The following is a 7,883-nucleotide window of genomic DNA, read 5'->3' as shown; positions in this document are numbered from 1 at the left end:
ACCATTCCGAATTGAAAATACTTTCACATTTTTATTCTGTCTAATTAGATCAAATAACAAACAGGATCGCTAATCTGAATTTGAATTTTAGGGCACAATATGAAAATGGAATCAATCAAACAAACAAACAAATAAATACATATTTGTACACGTAGTTTGAATTCATTTCATTATGAATTTACACTTGTTACACATTTTCATACATGCAACATATGGGTTATGACATTTCATTAAGTGTTGTGAGACTGAATCGACAATGAGTAAATTACTGTTCAACATCCAATGACCAATTTAGTTCAACTTCTCAATCATGATTTGAAAACACCAACTGGGAGGAGAAAAAAAAATATTCTAAAACCATAGTAAGAGACTGACATTTAGTGTAAATGTCTGCGCGAATTTGAACGTGGTTTTGCGCAGCTCGTCAGTGAACAACGCACGTGATGGAGATTTACCGCTGATTACAGAACCGGCTTTACTGATAAGATGCGCGTTAAATATCGCATGCGATTTATCGTGCAGCCCTACAATCAACAATTACGTTTTAATATATTTACAGTAGGAAATGTACAAAGTATCTTCATGGAACATGATCTTTATTTAATATCCTAATGATTTTTGGTGTAAAATAAAAATCAATAATTTTGACCTATACAATGTATTTTTGGCTATTGCTACAAATATACCCCAGCAACATATGACTGGTTTTGTGGTCCAGGGTCACATATGGTCTGTGTTATTTTGAAAGAAAAAGGATGCATTCCATTGAGCAAAAGTACCAATAAAGATGTGTGTTGTTATCAAATGTTACCAGAACATATTTTAAATGATTTTCTATTTTAAATATTTTTTATTTATTTTATTTTATATTATTAGAATTTCTAAATGATCCTGTGACACTGAAGACTGGATTAATGATGCTGAAAATTCAGATTTGATCACAGCAATACATTTCATTTTACAATATATTCGCTTAGAAAACAGTTATTATAAATTGTAATAATATTTCAAAATGTTACATGTATGTATTTCTGTATTTCTGATCAAATAAATGCTGCCTTGGTAAGCAGAAGAGACTCTTTCAAAAAACAAACAAAAAAATTAATCTTACTGACTGACTTTTGTTTCTTGACTATTTTATTTGGAATGCAATCACTGAGGACAGAGGAAAAAGTCTGAAGAAAACTAGTTTATTTGTAACATTTTGATTAGTGACAGACAGAGAGCGGAAAAAATAAGTTAATGTGGAGCAGCTTGATCGGACATAAAAATGTACCGCATAGCAGAAATCACCCAGGGAACTATAGATATCAGAATGAGACACAGCATAAGCTCCAGTGAGGGTTCATAAACATGCACGGATAAGCTAGTTGCAGTGACCTCTGAATTCAGTGTCCTTGAATGTTCCCATTTTTCGCATTCACATTCTTAGGGTGTGACACCAGCAGGGCTGCACATAGATCGGAAGACTGACACGGTTGATCATTTGTGATACATTTTTGCTCTTTTAATCATCGTCCTGTAACCTTAGGTCATGGCCTTTACACTCAGAGTCGCAATTAGAAGAGGCATCAATCTGAAAACAGCGTGTGTTACAGCGCTCTTGCTGATATCAAGATAGTTGCTTGCATTCTCACCCCTAGTGTCTAATTTACACCTCCATTTGTCCGGAGTGTGCAATTCGCCTTAACCTTTTGGAATGTCCATCTTTTATAATAGCATATTCCGATACCCTGCTGCATGTTTGCTTGTTTTTACGGTCCCCGGTGTAGCCGGCTATTACTAATGACCGACTATTCAACCAGATAGAAGATCTGGCTTGAGAATGGGTCGAATCATGTCCGAGTCACATTTCATCTTGAAAACAAAACTAACATTTTGCATGGTGGCATTTATTTTTATTGCACTAAATCATATTTTCATTCAAATTGTCACAGTGATTTTTCTCTCCTTTATTCCAGTTTTGTTTCCATTATTATCAGCGGTGATACTGAATACTGCTATGCACAGGCTTGCTTGCTTTATTTATTGAGTTAGTTAGGTTTAGTTATTTAGCTTATGACCTATTTATGTACTTAGTATGTACTTATTTAGGTATTTCTGTTCTTATATAATTAAATATAACTACACAAATTGCATACATACTGTACAAGTACATAAGTACATAACTGAATGTTTATTTAGTTATGTACTTATAAATGTATCTACTTGTTTTAGTTATTTATGCCTACTAAATGCTCAGACAATGTAGTAATACAATAACACTATTATTATGATTTATCACTTATAATAAAAATACAATTTATATTTTTTTCAGTTCTTCGGTCAAGTTTACATAAACTGCCTAATCTGCATAAAGTACAACACAATTTTAAATTAAATAAATACAATGTCTGTGTTACACGTTACACATATTTACTATAGTAATAACAATAATGTATGCATAACTACATGCAACTGACCCTAACCCAAACCATCATCCTAACCCTAACTACTTGCAGCTAAATAATATTACCAAGTACTTAAATGTATAATGACACTGTAACCTAACATCTTTCTTTATAAAATATAATAGGTTAAAATATGACTTGGACATATTCTTGGCAGATTTGCATGAGTTGCAGCTGCAAATGGTTAATATTAAAGTCTTTGTGTACTGTAAAAGTACTAAGCCTTTCATGCACAAACACAATTTGTCAGAGATGTTAAATGAGGTCATGCAGGTTATAAGAAGCAAGCGTATTCGATTTGTTTATAATTGGGGTAGTGTCTACTGTATGCATAAACTGAGCTGCAGCATATTCATATGTATGTATTTGGGCATTGGACTGTTTTTCGGATCCATATTTAAAGCCCTTATTTAAATGCAGAGCTTTGTAATACCTTTCGGTTTATGCCAATCCACTGAGAGGTTAGTGCCAGCCGCATTGAACAGGGAATTTCTTAAAGGCAGACAAATGCTAATTCATGTTACGTTCTTACAGCACCCAACGATTATTCCCTGGGGTCAATGTGAAACAGACCATTGTTATCTTCCAGACTTTCTTAGGAGATTTCAACAAATAGGAACACCATTTCCATCAGTAGACAGCTTATCAGCAACATTCATAACATTCTACAGCTCTGCATATGCATGCAACCCTTGCACGCATGTGATTTGATAATAATGATTTGAGCTCCGTTTGTGTTTCTGTCAGCTCCCTAGTTTAATTAAACTTTTTTTAATGTATTTCATGTTTTTTATTTATTTTATTTTATTATTTTACTATTTTGATTGCATTTTAATTTAGATTTTATTGTACTTGATTTTATTTCTGTTTCATGCATTTCGTTTTAATTAAATTTTTGTGCTTTTTATTTATACATTTTATCATAATTTAATTCATTCATTTTAATGACTGATTGGTGCTTCCTCCTGTATATTATTGCTCGTCTATAAAAGCAATAATATACCCATAGATATGTTATATTTCAAAGCTGAGCATAATTAAAAAAAATAATAATAATAATTTTAGAGTTAAAGTTTGCATAGCTTTTTCCAGGCACATAAATCATCATTTTAAAATTTCCTGTTATTTTAATGTGTTCCTTCGAAGCAAAAAGTGTGTGTGTGTGTGTTGTATTACATTGGCTGACCTTCCTCAGGCCACGAGCTACATATTGCCGCTGGCAACAAAGGGAAGCTAATTTGTAATCTGCAAACATTGCTTATAATCTCTGGGTCCTTTATGAGCTGTTGCCTAGCAACAATATGGCACCTTTCTACATTGAGTTATGTGCAGCTTGCAGTAAAATGTGTCAAACAGAAAAGATAAACTCATATTGTGAAATAAATTGTGTGTGTAGTCATGAAACAAATTGATATGGACGGTAATAAGAAACAAATCTCTATGAATTCCTAAAACATACAAATTAGCCTCTCCATTATTGATTGTCTGTTTGAAGAAGGTGTTTGCATGCATATCATCATGCGCGTCACAGATCGTATCACACCTGGTTGGTTCATTTCAACCTTGCAGAGGACGGCACTCGATGGCACTTCCCTCATTTTCAAATGCTAATGTTGTAATCATTCATAATAATGAGCCTCTATTTAAATAAATCACTGTTCAACTGTGATTCACCTTGGAGAGCAGAGTGACTTCTTCAAATTGAAATATTTTCACAAATAGTTTCACTTCGTGATCATTTTGTACTCTGTAAAACAGCACATAAAGCTATAATTATTTGCAATTCCACTATACTGTAGGTTTTTAGCAGAACTTGATATTACTATTAATCATACTGATCTAACATTCTGTTACCCACAGTTTGTGAATATGTGAAATTATGTTTAAAATGGATTCATCTTTTTACTTTTTCTTCCTTACATCATTCAGATGTCTGTTAGGGAATATTGTTGAGTAAACATTCGTATCTAAGGTAAAATAGTTGCGTTCCTTCTTTCTGTCATAATGGATATATGATTAAGGGGTTTTAGAGTACCATCAAACAATAAAATTAGTCACAAGCGTAATAGGATAAACATACTCATGAGATATGATCATGTCACACATTTACTGAACCGTGCAAGCAATTAAGGTATAACAAATTGTTTTCAGTGGGAAAATAATGTTTACGACCCCATACTTTTTGGGAGGGGCATTATTTACAGGCTGAAGGGTATGAAATGTCACACAATGCATGCTGATTATTGTTTTAATGATTAGAGATTAGGAGTCGATGCTTTTAGAGACAACTAGGGTTGATCACTAACTAAATGAAGCACTTGACAACAACAATGGCAGTGATTTTATTTATTTTTATTTTTAAGTGCTTTTATTGAATTGCCAGCATGCACAGAAATGTAGAATACAGTCCTGGGAAATGTTTTCTTCTCCCGGAATGACAATTTACATATCAGCCTGTTTCTAGCAGCAGAGCCGCAGCTGTTTGTCTTCAGCTGGACCAATGACAGACTCTTGTCTGATATAATTTTGCATCTGCAGAATATGCACATCTTGAATGGAAATTTCATCCTTTTGTCCATCTGTTTGTTGTTCTATTCGGTTTATTGTACGCATTATAGTCAAAATTACAGGACAGTGGTTATTGTGGTGTTGCTTGACTCTGCATGATTAATTTTGAGCAATGCAGTTACCTTGTAATCACATCTAAGCTCAGTAGTTCATTTTAGAAAGGAAAAGTTGGTTATGCATCCTATTTTCTGTAGTACGTGTTACAAGTATGAAACACTACACATGATTTACATATTATAAGTGTTACACATTCCAAGCATATTTTATTTTTATTAATGTATAAAATTAATATATTATTAATATATTAATATACGTATTACGCATATTACAATTTTTATATCACAATTGTTACCTGTGTTACAAGTGTTACAAGTACTACAAAAGTTGGTTACTCTTTATTTTAAGGTGTCATTGTTACAGTGTAATTATACATTTAAGTACTTAGTAATATTTAATTAACTACAGGTACTTACTCTATGGTTAGTGTAAGATTTAGCATTTGGCTTAGAGTTACTGGCATGTAATTATGCATAAGTGTTATTATAGTAGTAAGTACATGTAACGTGTAACAAGGACACCTTAAAATAAAGTGTTACCCAAATGTTACACTTATTACATGTATTAAAAGTATTATAAGTATTACACAGATGTATTCATGTTACAATTAGTCTATAAACGCTTTTCATTTTTCTCAAACATTTGTGAACAAACTTTACATCATAATTATGACTGGATATAATTTTGACATTTAGCATCATAATTGACTTTTTAATTATAACTATGATTTTCAAGTTTTGGGTGTGGCCTTATTTGTCTAGACAACCACCTAGCAACGACTCAGAACACCCTAGCAACTGCATTCAGTACCGATTAGGGCTGCACGATAAATCGAAATGGAATCGAGATCGCGATTCGACAGAAGCTGCGATTGTCATGCGTATCTTTCGGTGAAGCACGGTTCTGTGATCAACAGTAAATCTCCATCCAAAGGCCAGAGGGTGCTCTCGCGCTGAAACTCCAAATACGCCTCGCAGAAGAAACCCAGAAAATGCCTGTTGCTGCAGCTGAATAAACAGAAGATTCAACTGCTTTCATTGATTCAACGTGACTAATAAACACATGACTACGGCAATATACGGTTTATCTGAGTTCTTATTATTATAATTTTCATTAAAATAAAGTATATTTATAATGCAATGCCTTTATCACTGCTTAAATACTATGAAATATGTTGCATGCCTTATTCTGTGTAAGAAGCCACATCATCTCACAGAAGGATTTATTTCAAACACTCGACTGACGTTATGAAGTCAGTTTGGAGTAAAAATATGTTATTAAATGTGGAATTTTCACATGCTTTCAGATGGAGCAGCATTTACTTCACAGAGCAGCTATGCAAACAGCTGTCATTATCACAAACAATTTATTCTATTTCATAATCGCGCAATAAAATCATCTGTGAATTTTTTTGTGTAACTTGTCAGTGAACTACGGCTATGTGTAGAAAATTCTGCTCCATCTGAAAGCATGTGATGATGATTTCCTGCTGATTACAGAACCGGCATTACTATCAAAATGCGCATGTCAATAGCATTCGATTAATCGTGCAGCCCTAGTACCGATATGCTAAGAAGTACTCAAAAGACCTTTGTAACTGCATAGTAACACTCTAGTGCTGAATTAGCTCAGGCAACCATCACTTTGTGAGCAGCCGTCCTGGATTCCTCTCAAGGTTATTGCAGTCACTGTATTTAGTTACCATATAGATATCATATTAGACACCGTATCTTGTATCTCATCAATACAAATCTCTACAGACTGGAGCCGTGCTGGAGGCAAAACAATATTCAAGTCGTGTGGTTGCCCGTTTTGACTGTGAACTCTGACACTCATACAACTCATCTTGACATTTCAAAGGCCCAAATAAACTCTGTAGTGTTTCTTTTTAATTAGCGATGGTCTTTATGGCAACTTTGTGTCTCTGCTATTTTTTATTGAGATATATCTCAAGGATCGGGATCAGGGCCGATCAAGCAATTTTTTAACTGATCGGTATCTCTCCTGAGCCTGATCCTTAATTTGTGCTGCAGGAGGCGGCATGCGCCTTTAACCGCCATTACAAGGAAAAGAAGACTCTCTAATGTGCGTATGTGATGCACGAGAAAAAGTGAGGTCTGTATTAGTACGCTATACACATTTGAGATTCCATGTTCCGTATATTTGATGCGCACTTTTGTAACAATCACTCATTCATTTATCGTTTACTATTAGCTGCTGTCTGAGATGTCGTTGTTATAACGTGTTGCTATTGGTTGTCTTGATTTGGACTTGACTGACAGATTGACATTCTGACACCGTGAGATTCATGCTTTCTAACCTTATCTTAACGTTATGTTGCAATTACTATGCCGCTTATACATATAAAATACAAGTTTATATCAGTAGTCACATATTCATAATTAGCTATCTATATATATATATATATATGTGTGTGTGTGTGTGTGTGTGTATATATATATATATATGTATACATGTATACATATATACATACATCATACATGCAGTACATACTGTACATTTATACATACAGTATATATGATTTTAATAACGTTAATGTACTTGAAGTGTGCACCAAACATAAATTCCTATAGGAATATACAAGTATCGGATTGGGACTCTGTATCGGCAGATACTCAATATTCAATGACTGATCAAATCGAGGGAACAAAAAAACCTGATCGGGACATCCCTAATATGAACACTTATTGGCAGATATTTTTATATTCTAATGTTATGTGCTCTCTCTCTCTCTCTCTCTCTCTCTCTCTCTCTCTCTCTATCTATCTCTCCCCTCTCTCTCGCTCT

This window comes from Sinocyclocheilus grahami, unplaced genomic scaffold (genome assembly GCF_001515645.1).
Source record: "Sinocyclocheilus grahami isolate Dianchi unplaced genomic scaffold, SAMN03320097.WGS_v1.1 scaffold665.1, whole genome shotgun sequence".
Classification (NCBI taxonomy): Eukaryota; Metazoa; Chordata; class Actinopteri; order Cypriniformes; family Cyprinidae; genus Sinocyclocheilus; species Sinocyclocheilus grahami.
This window is presented reverse-complemented; position numbering follows the sequence as displayed.